We start from the raw sequence: 18,987 nt of genomic DNA, 5'->3' as shown, positions 1-18,987 counted from the left end.
TAGATATATCTTATGCACTAACTTTTTTTTAAAATCTAGCTTCCCTCTTGAGAAGTATCGGGGTATTTCTTTTCTCTTAATAGACCTTTGACATCTAAAAGTCTAAACAATACATCTTACATACAGTGCTGCTTGAAAGTTTGTGAACCCTCCAGACATGGTCACTGTTTTTGTAAAAAACATTAAAATAAGCTTATTACACATACATCCAAATCCCTATTTGTAAAGCACACCTTCCAAATAATGGACACACACACAAAAAGAGATATATTTTCATTATTTAATTCAACAAAGGTGGTTTATTTCACAAAAACTGAAAATTTAACATGTGCAAAAGTATGTGAACCCTTGTATTAGTAGCTTGTGGCCCCTCCTTTTGCAGCCATTACTTCAACCAAACGTCTTCTGTAACCACTAACCAGTCTCTCGCATCTGCTTATGGGGCTTTTTGCCCACTCCTCCTTGCAGAACTCAGCCAGTTGAGAGAGGTTGGAGGGACATCTGGTATGTACCAACTTCTTCAGGTCTCGCCACAACATTTCAATTGGATTAAGATCCGGACTTTGACTGGGCCTATCCAGAGTACAAATCCTCTTTCTCTGAAGCCATTCCTTTGTAGTTTTGCTGGAATGCTTTGGGTAATTGTCTTGTTGCATAATCCATTTTCGTCCCAGCTTCAACTCCCTGACTGATGGCAGGAGATTCTGGTCAAGAATTTGTTGATATGCCGGAGAATTCATGGTTCCTTGGATAATATGGAGTCGTCCAGGTCCAGAAGCAGAAAAGAAGCCCCAGACCTTCACATTTCCACCACCATGCTTCACTGTTGGGAGGAGGTTCTTTTCTTCATATGCAGTGTTGGCTTTTCTCCAAACATGTTGGTTTTGATTGTGACCAAATAATTCTATTTTGGACTCGTCTGTCCAGAGAATGGACTTCCAGAAGGCCTCTGGTTTGTCCAAGTGCTCTCTGGCAAAGTTAAAACGGGCAGCTTTGTTCTTTTTTGAGAGCTAGCGACCCTCCCATGAATGTCATGGCTATTCAATTTTCGTCTGATTGTAGACGCATGCACATTTGTCCCAGATGCTACCAGAGAGGTCTGCAACTCTCTAGAGGTGATGTGTGGGTTGGCCTTTACCCGATTTATTATTTTTCTGGTGCTTCTGGGTGATAGTTTTGATGGGCGTCTACTTCTAGGCAGAGTTGCTGTCATGTTGAAGGCCCTCCATTTGTAAATTATTTGTCTTACAGTGGATGGATGGAGCTGGAATCTTTTGGAGATAGTCTTATAGCCCTCCCCAGACTGATGGGCTATCACTACCCTCTTCTTCATGTCCTCGGATATCTCCTTTGCTCTCGGCATTGTTGATTTGTATGGGACCACAGTGGTTTGGTTGGTTTCCTCTCTCTTTTAATTCGTGCAGGCCAAACCCTTTCCCAAGGATGTCTCATTTCATTGGTCTGCTTAAATGATTAATTAAGCACCCAAATGTGTTTCACCCGAGTCTGTTACCTGCTTGACTTAACCAATGCAGCTGGGGGTTCACTTACTTTTGCACATACCCTAATTCTATGTTTCATGTAGTTTTTGGGCTACTTAAACAAGTCCCACTAAACAAGTACATGCAACTGATAAACATATATCTGACATTTCATAATAAAAACTGGTGATGATAGAATAAGAAAATCATGGTAAAACAACAGAAAAATCTAAACTGCTCAAGGGGTTCACATACTTTCAAGCAGCACTGTATGCAATTTATTACCTTGCCCAGAGGGGTATTTGTTTGGTATTGCTAGTTGGTGCCATTTGTTTATTTGTTTATTTGTCTATTGATAACTTATCAGAAATAAATGACTAGAGCAAATGAGTAAAACATTTCAGGATGGGTTGCCAGTGGTCCCTGGATGACATTATAATGGTAGTGGTCAAAGTTTAGGGTTTCCAGGAGTGAGGTTTGTTCTGCCTGGCTCTACTTGTTGAAATAGGATCTTGATTCACAAATATTAATTTAACAATGTGCACTCGTGGCAGGACTCTACCATGAAATTAGGTCAGAAGAAGAGTGAATAGGTAGCATAGTATATAGGATGGTGGCCCATTTCATGTTGCGTAAGATATAGTTTAGATGACAGTGGCTCCATGTAGATGCTTGTTCCATAAATGAACACAGTATAGGCTGAGCTTTGTGAGATTTAAAGCTAATTTGTAGCAGATCAAGTGTTTGCATCTTATTGATTGTTGCGTTCTATTTTTAGAGTTGAACTGCAAGGCTATTGAAAAAATAGCATTTCGGCTTCACATAGTACATGCAGTAATCTATGTAGTATTGAGAATAATTCAGAATGTATTCACTGTAGGTACCAGCACTGCCCATGGACTACAATACTCATAACTCCCTGCTCAACCTCACAGGCGATCTCCACCCACCATCTCACCTCACACTGTAGTATAATTGATTACAGTGATACTGTGTTGCAATTTTGTCCCTAAACCACAGCGGATTTTGAAATTCACTCCCTCTCACTGTGAACCCTGCACCCACAGCACTCAAAGAGATCCCTTTCTGCAGAAGAACAAGAACAGAGGACCACGTGTCTTCACATTACCACTTCCATGGTCTTATGGAAAATAACCCAGTCTTGTTCATCCATTAATCAGCTGTTAAAACCAGTTACATTTTCCTGCAAGACACACAGTTTCCACAGAAAGAGAAGGTGGCTGAATTCCTTTTTATTTCTTACCATCGACACAATCACAACTTAGACTCCTCCAAGATCATCATGTGATGGACAGAGCATTGAGGATTTTCTGCTGACGAGCTGCCAGAGGGAAATAGACTTTGTTTCAGCGGAGCCATGTTTCGATATTAGAAAACGAAGGATGCACCTCTGATCACTGCGGAAGAGCGATCTCAAATAAGGCTGGTATCTGGGCATGGTTAGTCGTAATGAGTTAGTTGCAAGATTTAGCCTTAGTGTTTCATAGCAGTTGGTGTAATTGTTGGTCTAGTATTGTTAGATGAAATCATCCGTGATCTAGATACAGCTGTAACTGGTAAATTTCCAAGCAAAATGAAAATGGCAAAATTTTTACCATTATATAAAACTGGGGATAGACACCACTTCGCAAATTACAGGCCTGTTTCTTTACTTTCCCAATTCTCCAAGATATTGGAAAAAAGCTTTACTGACAGATTAGACAAAGTCATCGAGAAGCATAAATTGCTGACTGGTAGCCAGTATGGATTCAAAACAAACATATCAACATCAATGGCACTAATTGAATTGAAAGAGTAACTTACTATCAGCATAGACAAAAAAGTAAACAGCATGAATATTTATAGATAAAAAAAAGCTTTTGATAGCACTGATCACATTATATTACTAGATACATTGGAAAGGTATAGTATCACAGGAGTTATGCTGAATCGGTTGAGAAGCTATTTAAGAAACAGGCAACCGTTTGTGAAGATAGGTGAGCAAAAATGTACATGCATGGATATTAATTGTGGAGTCCCTCAGGGGTCAGTATTAGGCCCGAAATTGTTTATTCTGTACATAAATGATATATGCATAGTTTCAAAAATATTGAAATTTGTTCTCTTTGAAGATGACACCAATATTTTCTGTTCTGGGGAGAATTTATAGCAGCTTTTGGAGGTGATCATAACAGAAAAGAGAAAATTAAAAAGGTGGTTTGACATAAACAAATTACTGTTAAATTTGAACAAGACAAAGACGTTTGGAAATTGTAAAATACTAAACACTCAAGTAGAAATAATGATAGATGATGTCAGCATAGAAAGATTATATGAAAATACATTTCAAGGTGTGATACTAGACCATAAAATCTGCTGGAAACCTCATATAAAATATGTACGAGCAAAGCTGGTAAGGAGTATTGCAGTCTTGGCAAAAACAAGGCACATTCTGGATCATAAAGTATTGTACACACTATATTGTCCACTTGTATTGCTATATCCAAATTATTGTGTGGAGGTATATGGTAACTGCTGGGATAGTTTCCAGCATTCCATGACCCGAATTCGGATAAGCAGCTTGGCTAATGGATGGATGGATGGATGGTATATGGTAAAATCTACAAAAGCAACCTACATCCATTATGCATATTGCAAAAAAAAAAAGGGTCAAGGATAATTCACAATGTAGGAGTTTGCAAACACACTAACATGCTGTTTTTAAAGTCACATGTATAGCCCACTGCTATAAAAGCAATAAAAACAAATACTTGAATGTGTTACTGACACAGAAAGGCTTAGTACTGATTTTGAGTTACCATTTCTGATTGACACTGGGCAGAACTAATTAGGTGACCTCTTGTTGTGTAACTTAGCCAAGAGGCCTACACTCCCAGCATTCCCTGATGGCTGATCCAGAGTCTGTAACTGTAAACTGTCCTCCATTTTGTGCTCTCGCTTCAACAAAACTATCTCCTTTACCCAGACTCTGTATAGGCTGAAATCGCACACAACTGTTTAAAATCAACTTGTTGTCCTGGCGGAGGGTGCAGAGATCCAAATTGTTCAGTGGTTTCTGGTAATTGCTGGATTTTGAGGCAAGTCCAGTGCCAGGAACACCCATTGAAGAATAGAGACTCCAGTTAACTGGATGGTGAGCCAACCCTACAGGATCTTGAGAGAGATCACACAGACTGTTATCTTCTGAGAAAGGACTCCCTTCACCATTTCCTGATGCACTGGGATGGACAAATACACACACAGATTGGGCCCAGATGATCAATCCACCGATTTAACACTTAAAAAAAAAAGAGACTGAGCTCAGGGACTTTAAAGGTTGTTTTTTTTTTTAAAATATGTGCACTTTATTATCTTGTTATTTTAGTGTATGTGTTCAATACATGTTCATACAAACTCATCTTTGTTGCCTTTAAGTTGAATGCTTCACAACCTGTACTGCATGGCAGGGCAGTTCCTGTCTCAATGAATTTACCAAGCACTGTTCTGCTGACGAGATTATAGCATATAGATTATTGATTACTGCAAACTGTTCTCTACTCTCACATGACTTTTCTCTCTCTGAATGACGTCCTCTCCTTTCTTCTCCTTTCTCTTCTTCTGTGTGTGTGAATGGTGTGATGTGAGTCTCCCCAGTGTGCATGTGTAGTCTGTTCTCCTTCCAGGTCTCCATGGTGATGGTGATCATTCACCACCTAGACACTGCTTGGCATCCTCCTCATCACATTCTTTATTTATCTTATAAATCCATATAATTTTGTTATCCTATTTCAATATTGCAGCCTTCTGTCTCTCAGATGTGACTAATGTGTTTTTTTTGTGTGTTTTTTTTTAACATGGTGATAGTGGTCACGTGGCTCAGGTCCTGGGCTGTTCCGGTGATGTCTGGACACTGCTTGGCATCCTCCTCATCATATTCTTCATCCATCCATCCATTGTCTGAACCGCTTATCCTGTTCTCAGGGTCACGGGGATGCTGGAGCCTGTCCCAGCAGGCATTGGGCGGAAGGCGGGGAGACACCCTGGAAAGGCCGCCAGGCCATCACAGGGCTAACACACACACACACACACACACACACACACACACACACACACACACACACACACACACACACACACACACACACACACACACACACACACACACACATACACCCATTCATTCCTAGGGACAATTTAGTTCCACCAATTCACCTGACTTATATCTCTTTGGACTGTGGGAGGTAACTGGAGCCCCCGGAGGAAACCCACACAGACATGGGGAGAACACGCAAACTCCACACAGAAGACGACCTGAGATGACTCACCAAGGTTGGACTACCCCAGGGCTTGAACCCAGGACCTTCTTGTTGTGAGGCGACCACGCTAACCACTGCGCCACCGTACCGCCCATCATATTCTTCATATATTCTATAATTCCATTTTAATGCTGTTATCCTCTTTCACTGTTGTATGCTGTAAATTGTGTTTTATTCCGTACACACAACATCCATTGCACGTCTGTCCATCTTGGGAGAGAGATCCCTCCTCTGTTGCTTTCCCTGAGGTTTCTTCCTATTTTTTCTCCCTTTTAAAGGATATTTTTACGGAGTTGTTTCTTATCCGATGAGAGGGTCTAAGGACAGGATGTTGTGTTGCTCTAAAGCCCACTGTGGCAAATTTGTAATATGTGATATTGGGCCATACAAATAAAATTGACTTGACTTTGTTGTGTGTCCTTACTGGTATTTAGACATCAGGCTCAGGGCGTCCTAGTTTTCTGATACTGGCCTACAGTTATTTCCCTCTATTGAAAATCCTCAGTGATTGTGAAATGTAACCAGGGTTACACATGCCTTGGAGTTCAAGGATCATGTCGAGTTTAACACAACACAATGTATAAAGCAAGAAATAATTCACCACCGGGTAATATACAACAAATATTCTTCAACTGAGGGGGGGTTTAATCTGATTGGAAAGTTTAATTTAAAGAAAGTCTGTGTTTGTACCACTATGTAGAGCATGTATATGTATGTATGTATGTTTCGGTCTGTAACCCAGCCGCTGAGGATGCACAAGCCAGTGCATCCTTAGTGCCGGTCCCAAGCCCGGACAAATGGGGAGGGTTGCGTCAGGAAGGGCATCCGGCGTAAAATCTTTGCCAAATCAAATATGCGGATCATAAATAAGACTTACATACCGGATCGGTCGAGGCCCGGGTTAACAACGACCGCCACCGGTACTGTTAACCAGCAGGGTGTCGGTGGACACTATGCTACTGTTGGGCGAAGGAGAAGGAGAGGGGGAAAGCATGTCCAGAGGCAGCTAGAGAGGAGGAAGGGTAGGCATGTGGAGGTGAGAGTTGGAACTTTGAATGTTGGCACTATGACTGGTAAAGGGAGAGAGCTGGCTGACATGATGGAAAGAAGAAAGGTAGGCATACTGTGTGTGCAAGAGACCAGGTGGAAGGGGAGTAAGACCAGGAGTATCGGAGGTGGCTTCAAACTCTTCTACCATGGTGTGAATGGGAGGAGTAAAGGGGTAGGGGTAATTCTGAAGGAAGAGTATGTCAAGAGCGTGCTGGAGGTGAAGAGAGTGTCAGACAGAGTGATGAGTATGAAGCTGGAAATTGAAGGTTTATTGCTGAATGTTATCAGCGCATATGCCCCGCAACTTGGGTGTGAGATGGATGAAAAAGAAGAATTCTGGAATGAGTTGGACGACATGGTGGAGAGGGTACCCAAGGAGGAGAGAGTGGTGATTGGAGCCGACTTCAATGGACATGTTGGTGAAGGGAACAGAGGTGATGAGGAGGTGATGGGAAGGTATGGAGTCAAGAAGAGAAATGTGGAAGGACAGATGGTGGTGGATTTTGCGAAAAGGATGGAAATGGCTGTGGTGAATACATATTTCAAGAAGAGGGAGGAACACAGTGTGACGTACAAGAGTGGAGGAAAGTGCACACAGGTGGACTATATCTTATGTAGAAGGCGCCATCTAAAAGGGATTGGAGACTGCAAGGTGGTGACAGGGGAGAACGTAGCTAGGCAGCATCGGATGGTGGTCTGTAGGATGACTTTAGAGACCAAGAAGAGGAAGCGAGTGAAGACACAGCCAAAGATCAAATGGTGGAAGTTGAAGAAGGAAGACTGTTGTGTGGAGTTCAGGCAGGAGTTAAGACAGGCACTGGGTGGTAGTGAAGAGTTGCCAGATGGCTGGAAAACCACTGCAGAAATAGTGAGGGAGACAGCTAGGAAGGTACTTGGTATGTCATCAGGACCGAGGAAGGAAGACAAGGAGACTTGGTGGTGGAATGAGGAAGTACAGCAAATTATACAGAGGAAAAGGTTGGCAAAGAAGAAGTGGGATAGTAAGAGAGATGAAGAAAGTAGACAGGAGTACAAGGAGATGCAGCGTAAAGCAAAGAGAGAGGTGGCAAAGGCAAAGGAAAAGGCGTATGGTGAGTTGTATGACAGATTAGACACTAAGGAAGGAGAAAAGGACTTGTACCGATTGGCTAGACAGAGGGACCAAGCTGCAAAGGATGTACAGCAAGTTAGGGCGATCAAGGATAGAGATGGAAATGTGCTGACAAGCGAGGAGAGTGTGCTAAGAAGGTGGAAGGAATACTTTGAGGGGCTGATGAATGAAGAAAATGAGAGAGAGAGAAGGTTGGATGATGTAGGGATAGTGAATCAGGAAGTTCAGCGGATTAGCAAGGAGGAAGTGAGGGCAGCTATGAAGAGGATGAAGAGTGGAAAGGCAGTTGGTCCTGATGACATACCTGTGGAGGCATGGAGATGTTTAGGAGAGATGGCAGTGGAGTTTTTAACTAGATTGTTTAACACAATCCTGGAAAGTGAGAGGATGCCTGAGGAGTGGAGAAGAAGCATACTGGTACCGATTTTCAAGAACAAAGGCGATGTGCAGAACTGTAACAACTACAGAGGTATAAAGTTGATCAGCCACAGCATGAAGATTTGGGAAAGAGTAATAGAAGCTAGGTTAAGAGGAGAGGTGACGATCAGCGAGCAGCAGTATGGTTTCATGCCACGAAGGAGCACCACAGATGCGATGTTTGCTTTGAGAATGTTGATTGAGAAGTATAGAGAAGGCCAGAAAGAGTTGCATTGTGTCTTTGTAGATTTAGAGAAAGCTTATGACAGAGTGCCGAGAGAGGAGGTGTGGTATTGTATGAGGAAGTCAGGAGTTGCAGAGAAGTATGTAGGAGTGGTGCAGGATACGTATGAGGGAAGTGTGACAATGGTGAGGTGTGCGGTTGGAATGACAGATGGGTTCAAGGTGGAGGTGGGATTACATCAAGGATCGGCTCTTAGCCCTTTCTTGTTTGCAATGGTGATGGACAGGTTGACGGACAAGATCAGGCAGGAGTCTCCATGGACGATGATGTTCGCGGATGACATTGTGATCTGTAGCGAGAGTAGGGTGCAGGTTGAGGAGAGCCTGGAGAGGTGGAGGTATGCACTGGAGAGAAGAGGAATGAAAGTCAGTAGGAGCAAGACGGAATACCTATGCGTGAATGAGAGAGAGGACAGTGGAATGGTCAGGATGCAAGGAGTGGAGGTGACAAAGGCATTTGAGTTTAAATACTTGGGGTCAACTGTCCAAAGTAACGGGGAGTGCAGAAGAGAGGTGAAAAAGAGAGTGCAGGCAGGTTGGAGTGGGTGGAGAAGAGTGTCAGGAGTGATTTGCGACAGAAGGGTATCAGCAAGAGTTAAAGGGAAAGTTTACAAGATGGTTGTGAGACCAGCTATGTTATATGGTTTGGAGACAGTGGCACTGACGAAAAGACAGGAGGCAGAGCTGGAGTTGGCAGAGTTGAAGATGCTAAGATTTTCACTGGGAGTAACGAAGAAGGACAGGATTAGGAACGATTATATTAGAGGGACCGCTCAGGTTGGACGGTTTGGAGACAAAGCAAGAGAGGCAAGATTGAGATGGCTTGGACATGTGTGGAGGAGAGATGCTGAGTATATTGGGAGAAGGATGCTGAATATGGAGCTGCCAGGGAAGAGGAGAAGAGGAAGGCCAAAGAGGAGGTTTATGGATGTAGTGAGGGAAGACATGCAGGTGGCTGGTGTGACAGAGGAAGACGCAGAAGACAGGAAGAAATGGAAAGGGATGATCCGCTGTGGCGACCCCTAACGGGAGCAGCCGAAAGTAGTAGTAGTAGTGTGTTTCGGTCTGTGGGGTGAATATGTGGAATAGTTTGGGTGTGGAACTCAAGCAAAGCACAAAACTATTCAGCTCAAAAAGATGTACAAACATGATTTTTAAGAGGTAGAGAGATGAGGAAGGGCTGTGACAACTTTGTTTGATATTACTGACACTGGGTGATGTTTGGGTTGTACATAGAATTGGGGTAATTGTACATAAATTGTAGATAAAGATAAGTTAACTGAGTAGTTGAGAAGGGGTAGGAATGAATAAGTGGATAGTTCCTCCTACTCCTTTGTGAACATATGTTTAATTTGTGTTGTTTATGAGAATTTGTTTATTGAGTTTGTTGCATAGGTTTACCCAGCCCCTCTGAGTCTTTTTGTAGGTTACAGTATTATTATTATTTTATCTTTATCTGTTTTTTTGTTTTCTTTTTTTAAGCATTCGAAATAATAAATCATATCAAAAACTCTGATTCACGTAGGAAGTGTTAAACAGGCAGATTAATTGCTAATTTTTTTCCTTTACGTTTTTATTTTGTTTGGATCTTCCCTCGTTACTTGAGAAAAGTACGGTTGGTTGGATTAATTCAGTAATCAGTTGCGCACGCAGATCCACAGATTTTGCTAGACTGACCGTCTACTCTTCTTTTGTTCATTTGCTACTTTCATTTTGGGTCATTTTGTTTGATACCTTGGTAGATAGTACATGTGATCTTGCTCTCTCTCTCTCTCTTTAACCCTCATTCTTTTGTCTTAACCTTACCATACTCTTCGCTGCGCCATCTTGCCTATGCATGCAGCCGCATGCAACCTTTCTCAAACACCTTTTTTCGTAGTGCTCACACACATTCTCGCTACATGCAATAACGCATTCAGTTGCACACACACTCCCACGTGTACACACACACACCATCATTGGTGATCACTTGGGGTCGAGTATGACCATCCTCCCTCTGGGTCCCTCTGGGTCCTCAGGTGGGTGTAGAGGCTGATCCTGGAGCCGCATAATGGGAGGATGCCTGCATGTGACAGCTTTTTATGTGGAGTGGCTGATGTGCCTGCAGCCACCACATGGTCCTTGGCAGGGGGTGGCGAGAGTCCAATGGCATGGAGATCCAAGATGATTGGGAACCACCCTCTGCTGCAGCTTTCATCCGCTTTCACTGCCCTTGTGACCTAGAGACATGTTCCGCCGTTGAGGTCTTTTTTAGATTGCACATTGTCTGGAACCTCCCCCTTGACCTATATGCCTTGGGTGACCCTACCAGGAGCCAAACTCTGGACGGCATAGCTCTTGGGATCATTAGTACACACAAGCTTCTCCACCACGGTGAGGTGGTGATCCAGGAGAAGACACACACACACACACACACACACACACATACACACACACACACACACATTTGTACAGCCTCACTACATCATGTAACCCTTTGTGCCTTAATCATTATATTACCGCTCATCATTGATGTTGATCAGTATTAGATAGTGTTGATTAGTATTAGTCTTTATTGATTGTTCCAATAAATATTTTTTATTGAAGTAAGTCGTTGTCCTGCCTGTTTTGTGACTATATATAGAAGCCTTCCCCTGCCAATCAAAGTACTCCAATCAGTGCAACATTGATTATTCCACCAATTTGAATGGTTCAGTTATTGAACACCAAAGTTAATGGGTAATAATTTCACGAGACTGATTTAATGAGCCTGATTTTGTAACCCTGTTGCACCATCACCATTCGGCTCTGGAAATGGGCTTTGGATAGGCATACGGTTTTGGTCTGAAACAGAGGCATAGTGTTGTGATTTGGGTGAATTCACTTTTTATAATTGGCTGACACCCAGGATTTGCACAACGACGGACATCAGCCATGTCTGAGCCAGCTGCACTTTAACTGCAGCTGGTGAGGTGCATATCGTAAACAGTTTGCCGCTGGAGACCAGCAAATTGCATTGTAGTGGAGAATGTGAGAGCAGAGCACGGAGGGGCTAAATCTGTGTGCAAATATGGCCGGTACAACAAAACAAATGAACCCAATATTGAAATTCATGCTTTGAATAATGTCATATTGTGCCTGTTTTTTAAGACAAAATGAAGACAACAGATTCGGACTGCACAGCACTTTTTGAAAATGTTTGAAACTCCCAAGTTTTGATTTTTATTCATATCAAGATAAACCCCCAAAGCTGGGAAAAAAGGGTTGTTTTTTTTCTGTAATAACGCTCTAAATAAACCTTTCACCATCAGGTGGTGTTAAGAGAATAACCAATTCATACCTTTTCCGAGGCATGACAGAGCTGTCATCAAAAATATTCATGGAAAAAAAAATTGCTGCTCTGTGTTGTGTTTGAGTATTTGCCCTGATACAAGGCTTTACACTAGCACATAATGCCAGTGTTCATTTCCTCATTTCCTCTCCATCACAGCTGTTCTCCGCTGGAGGTGACAGGAAGTGAGCATGGCTCTAAAGGCAGAGCAGCGTCTTCTTCACACTTATTTTGTTCTACAAACAACAAAGGAAACCCGGGCTTTCATCCGTCCCCATCTCCCACGCGCTCGACTGCGACCCTCTCTCCCTTTCACTCTGTTGCTCCTCATGTCTTTCTCTCGCCCCCTCCCCCTCTCCTTCTGTTTCTCCTCCAGTCGTATCGCTCCTTCTACCTTCCTGTTGCGATCCCGCCATCCCCCTCCTTTGTTCTTCCTCCTTCCTTAACGCTGTTTCGATCTTTCCTTCGCACACCTACTTTTCTTTTCTTTTCTTTTCTTTTCTTTTCTTTTCTTTTCTTTTCTTTTCTTTTCTTTTCTTTTCTTTTCTTTTCTTTTCTTTTCTTTTCTTTTCTTTTCCTCTCTCTCTCTCTCTCTTTGTGTGAGTAGATGTTGGCTCCCTCTCTTTTATCTTCTTCCACTCTCTCTCTTGCCCTTCTAATCTAGGCCCAGTCGACCATACAATTGAGCCCCTCCGGCGGTCCCTCCTGATTGGTTCCTCCTGTGAACATGTGCACGCCGTGGCACAGTACAAAGCAAACTGTGCACATTGATTCAAAATGCCAGTTAACAGCAACCCGCTTTCACAACTCAAACTCCGGTGCCGAGAAGCAACACGGGTGCCGTTTTAGAAATAGTGAGCACCAAATAGTATTTTCCATACAGTCACATTAACCTGCCGTATTGCTTACACATATAGTCTGTGTAAGCATGCTCATCCATGCATAAAGTGGACGCATTATTCATATCTCTTGTTGATTAAAACTGTCGCGAGTTTATAGGACTTTTTTTTTTGTATAACATTCACTGCACTGAGTGTGTTCACTTTTCAAGAAATAAACAGCAGTACCCACAGCGGCATCATTCATGATTTATCAGACGGAAAACATCTGAAGTGTCGTATTTCAAAATTAGTTTTGCAAATCAAAATGACCAACTCTTCTCTTAAATTGTTCGGCTTGGTATAGATGTTGTGATCTGTAGCGATAGTAGGATGCAGGTGGAGGAGAGCCTGGAGAGGTGGAGGTATGCACTGGAGAGAAGAGGAATGAAAGTCAATAGGAGCAAGACGGAATACCTATGTGTGAATGAGAGGGAGGACAGTGGAAGGGTGAGGATGCAAGGAGTAGAGGTGACGAAGGCATTTGAGTTTAAATACTTGGGGTCAACTGTCCAAAGTAACGGGGAGTGCAGAAGAGAGGTGAAGAAGAGAGTGTAGGCAGGGTGGAGTGGGTGGAGAAGAGTGTCAGGAGTGATTTGCGACAGAAGGGTACCAGCAAGAGTTAAAGGGAAGGTTTACAAGATGGTTGTGAGACCAGCTATGTTATATGGTTTGGAGACAGTGGCACTGACGAAAAGACAGCAGGTGGAGCTGGAGGTGGCAGAGTTAAAGATGCTAAGATTTTTACCGGGACTGATGAAGAAGGACAGGATTATGAATGATTATATTCGAGGGACAGCTCAGGGTTGGACGGTTTGGAGACAAAGCAAGAGAGGCGAGATTGAAATGGCTTGGACATGTGTGGAGGAGAGATGCTGGGTATACTGGGAGAAGGATACTGAATATGGAGCTGCCAGGAAAGAGGAAAAGAGGAAGGCAGAAGAGGAGATTTATGGATGTGGTGAAGGAGGACATGCAGGTGGCTGGTGTGACAGAGGAAGACGCAGAAGACAGAAAGAAATGGAAACGGATGATCCGCTGCGGCGACCCCTAACGGGAGCAGCCCAAAGTAGAAGTAGTAGGTATAGACGTTGTAAAGTGAACACTTACAAGAAACACGTCATATCAGTTGTATTTGCTTTTTTTTTCCTTTAAAAAATATATTTCCTCCACATAGAGACAGACTGAGGGATTTGGGATAAGAAGTCTCCATATAAGTGGTGAGTATGGTGCTGGACGGATCAGTCCAATGCCATGCGGTAGTTCAAGTTTCAAGTACAGTCGTCAGATACGAAAACCGGTTTGCACTTGTTCCCATAATGCAATGTTCGTCACTATACGGAGGTGTCTATGGCGATCACAGCTCAGGGCGGCCGCCATACCGCATATCCAGCATGCTACATTCAGTCCCATCTTTTATTTAGCTGGGATTAAAAATGGAGAAAATACGCCGCTCCCCCAGCAACAGACTTGGCTGAGGCGCTGGAGCCAAAAGATCAGACCGAATGAAGAGAAAAGAGCAACCGCATGCTCGAATCTGTCTCTGACCCAAATCTGCAAATAAAAGTGAGATTCTCGCACAGATTTGAATGTGCAGACACTCCTTTCTTTTCATTTAGCTGGAATTGCGAGTGGCATCAAAATTGTGGTGTATTTAATGCCCGGAAAGGTGTCATTTAATACAGACAGAGCTCTTTATCCTGGTAGAGGGTTTTACAATACCTTCCTGTTCATCACTGAAACTCTCACATATTGTGTTTCTATGTGGAAGAGAGTGAGTGAGACGGAGAGGCAGAAATAAAGTGATAGGAATCACTGTACCGAACCCTTCATTATTTACACTCTTTGTGCTTGACAGAAATCCTGCTTGTGTGTCTTTTTCCTGTACGTTCTTTGTGTTCTTGTGTCTATATATGTGTGTTTGTGTGTGTGTGTGTGTGTGTGTGTGTGTGTGTGTGTGTGTGTGTGTGTGTGTGTGTGTGTGTGTGTGTGTGTGTGTGTGTTTGTCTTCCTACCTGGGGACTCATAAGGAGCAAGGTAAAGTAGAGGGTAGACCACCTCTCTGGAACAGAGGCTGAGGGATGGGAGAAGAGCTGAGTGACAGAGAGACAGAGAGAGATGAAAGAGGGAGGGAGGAGAGAGCAAGGATGTAGATGAGTTAGCTTTAGATGAGTAAGAGATGATGGGGCGATAGATGATGAGAGAATGAGAGAGCAAGAGAGAGAGAGAGAGAGGAGGGAGAATATGGAGGAGAGAGAATATGGAGGAGAGAGAGAGAGAGAGGTAGTGTGTTTAATGAGAGCGACAGAAAGGTACAGAGAAAGAGAGTGAGATGCATAGTTAAAGGGGGGAGAAAAGATGACAGGAGGACAAGTGTTGAGGTGAGAGGAAAACTGACTAGCTGCCACGGATGTTCTCATCCGAATAAGACATTTGCCCTCTCTGTCAAAACAATTACACACACACACAAAGACAGACACACACACACACACATACACACACAGGATTTTAAACGAGGGAAGTAGACAGATGGAGAGACAGCAGAGGAATTTTTTATCTCTCTACTGAACATTTAGAATTAAACAAACTATGTGAATTTAATAAAAAGATAGAAAAAGGAAGTCAGAAGAGAAAGGAGGACTTAAAAAGATGAGAACTTGAAAAGAGTGTGGAACAGGAGAAGAGGTTAAAAGAGAAATAATATATTAAAAAAAAAGGAAAGATAGGAAACCAGACTGGAAAATACAATGCATAGAGATAAGAAGTGAGGGAGAGAGGAGTTGAGACAAGGAGGATTAGTAGAAAAGGAGAGAGGAGCTGAGATGGGGAGATAGGGAGCGTTTGTGTTTCAGCCGTTCGAACAGCATTGGGAGCGATGCTTTTTACATTTCTACTCAGCCCACACTGCACGGTTAGCCTTCCTCCATCTGACTTCTAGAACCTACCATCCTGAAGATGACAAACGCAAACAAATGTCTGTTTTGATGCTCTCTGTCACTGGCATATATAAGACAATAGCTAATCCCCAATATCCACATAGCTTAATGGGTATTGTCTTTTACCTTCAACTTTCTCCACCTAGGAACACCCTCACCGATATTTAAGCCGTTTCTCTCTTTGTTGTTTGGTTTTCTCTGTTCTAAACGACATCAGGCTTATGTTTCTTTGCTTTAGTTGCAAATGTTCAACTTTCTGTGTTCACCATTTTTTCAACCAATCTTTATCTCAAGACAATAATAAATGACAAAGAGTCAAAAGAGCAATGTATGTGGAATCAGTCCAACCAGTACTAGTAATACACCACCGGTGAAACTCCACAAATATAATAAAGTCCTTATTTTATTCTTTAACTGTGTTTATTTGCTATTACATTATGCTACAGTGGAAATGTTTTGGTTGAGGTCAACAGTGCAAGAAAGCATGGTCTCCTATTTGCCAACCACTGCCCCACTGCCTTGTGGGAAGTCTATTGAGACAAACGCTATTGAGACACACCCTGAGAGAAAAGCAACGTGTTTGGCGGCACACATTAGGCAGTTTTCAACAGTCTGGAGTTTCCGGCAGCCTCCTGCAGTCATTATGGGTGACTGGCCACGCTGGGTATAAGCCCTTGCCACAAAGACCAACCTGTCATGGCAAAAACCTCCTTGCGTAGGTCTACACCTCTGACTATGGTGTACAATATCTAGCCTTACATTCGGTTGAAGTCTGGTGGTGTTGGGGTGTGTGGCAATGGGAGTATGGTAGAACTGGCCTGGGAGTGCCTAGCCAGAGCACTGCACATCGGCGGCACGGGGTATATGGTTGCTAGCAGCTAGGATTCAGTGGAGGCTGCTTTCGGCAGACCCCCATGTGACTGAGCAGCCCCACACTGCTCACCCCAATTGGGGAGAGGCCTAGAAAAGGTGGCCTAAAACTTGTCCACTCAACCAACCTCCTGAGTAGGTTGCCGCACCTACCGGGAATTCCATCCTGTGGTAAAAACTAGAAAAAGATTCCATTCAAACTGGCGACGTGGAATGTTAGGACTCTCCTTGATAATGATAGCAACAGACCACATCGAAGGACCACGCTGGTTGCTGAGGAACTAAGATGTTACAACGTGGACATCGCTGCTCTCAGTGAAACCAGGCTCCTGGATGAAACTCCCTGAGAGAGGAAAGTAGAGGGTACACCTTTTCTGGGGTGGCTATCCCCCTGGCAGACACCATCTGCATGGTATTGCACGGGCAATCAAGAACAGCACTCTACCCAGCCTCACTGAAAGACCCACTGGACTGAGAGGCTAACGACCCTCTGTATCCCCCTAGCAAAGGCACATTATGCCACTCTTGAGTGCATATGTGCCAACACTACCATCTGACAATGGTGTGAAGGACAGCTTCTACCAGCAACTAGATGAAACCCTTCATTGTATCCAGAAAAAGGACAAAATCCGTCTTATGGGAGACTTTAATGGTAGGGTAGGAAAGAACAACAGTTGTTGTTGTTTTTCTTGGATTTTCCCCCCTTTTTTTCCCCAGTTGTACCTGGCCAATTACCCCACTCTTCTGAGCTGCCCCAGTTGCTGTTCCACCCACTCTGCCAATCCGGGGAGGGCTGCAGACTACCACATGTCTCCTCTGATACATGTGGAGTCGCCAGCCACATCTATTCACCTGACAGTGAGGAGTTTCACCAGGGGGGGATGTAGCATGTGGGAGGATCACACTATTCCCCCTACTTCCCCCTCCCCCCTGAACAGGTGCCCTGACCAACCAGAGGAGGTGCTAGTGCAGTGACCAGGACACAGACCCACATCCAGCTTCCCACTTGCAGACACGACCAAACGTGTCTGTAGGGATGCCCGACCAAGCCGGAGATAACAAGGGGATTTGAATCGTCAATCCCCCCTGTTGGTAGGCAACGGAACAGACTGCTTCACCACCCAGATGTCTGTTATTGTTCTTCTTCTTCTTTTGGTAACAATGCTCGAAGTGGTCTGGTACTCACCGGCACACAGTGTTGACACTTCTACATTTCACTCATTGGTTTACTGTGACTTTTCTTGTTCACCAGCACTTCTCACAAGCTGCTTGTACTTTTTTTTGCCTTCTCCATATCAGGGTCTCTTGGTGATTCATAATGGTCTTAAATAAACTGCAGTACCCAGGGGGCACTATCTACCCTGGTGCCACTATGTGACGCTCACTTGTTCCCGTTCTCGCTTGCCTGCTTTTCTCTGTCTGCAGCTAATTTAAGTAATTTTACATTCACCTTACAATGATGTTGGCCTGGCTCTAAAATGGCAACACAAAGTGAACACGAACAGAGTCAGAAAATTACACCACAAAGCTTCGACAGTCAAATCCTACATCACTAAATGCAGGCCGGGCGCAGCAAGCTAATGTTAGTGCCACTCCCTTGATTAAATACATTTATGTTGCGAATATCAGCAATATCTCCGAGTATCTTTTATCCACTATAGAAACTCAGAATGAAATAATGATTTGCTGATACCAGCCTATAAATACGCCAACATGTGAATAAGGGCTGTATTGGCACTTATTTTTTCCACTTCAAGCACTATGTGGAAATACGTTGCCCCGTGCTCATGGTGTGGATGTACTATGTCCTCATTTGTGTGCTGGAGGAACATGCGATACAAACTTTACGGGGACCTGCTCTTCTTACTGTACTCTATTAGTGCCATTAGTGGTCTAAAACGGCATTGGATACTGTTCTTTTGCAACATTTTGTTCCTTTAATGAATACTCAAAATATTCCAGAAAGTTGAAACACTGCATCTGGACACAATGACCAGATGAACTGATCCAACTTTCTGGGATTTCCTTACCTGGATTATTGAGCATGCAACAAGACAATACACAACATAGCATCAGAGGGGACCTTGAGATTGACAAAATAAAATGGATACATTTAATTGTGTGCATGAAAGACTGGCCTGTGTCATCCTCCTCCTATTATGAACCTGCATGAAGACGTCATAAATCGGTGCAGCTGTGATGATCAGCAGCTCCATACTTCAGACAATTTTAGTGAATTTTATTTTTCTTATAACCCACTATCACAAATTACAGATTTGCCACAGGGGACTTTACAGCAATACAACATCCTGTCCTTAGACCCTCATATCGGATAATGAAGATTCCCCAGGGGGAAAAAAAAAGGTTTTAAGGTT

This window comes from Lampris incognitus, chromosome 2 (genome assembly GCF_029633865.1).
Source record: "Lampris incognitus isolate fLamInc1 chromosome 2, fLamInc1.hap2, whole genome shotgun sequence".
Classification (NCBI taxonomy): Eukaryota; Metazoa; Chordata; class Actinopteri; order Lampriformes; family Lampridae; genus Lampris; species Lampris incognitus.
This window is presented reverse-complemented; position numbering follows the sequence as displayed.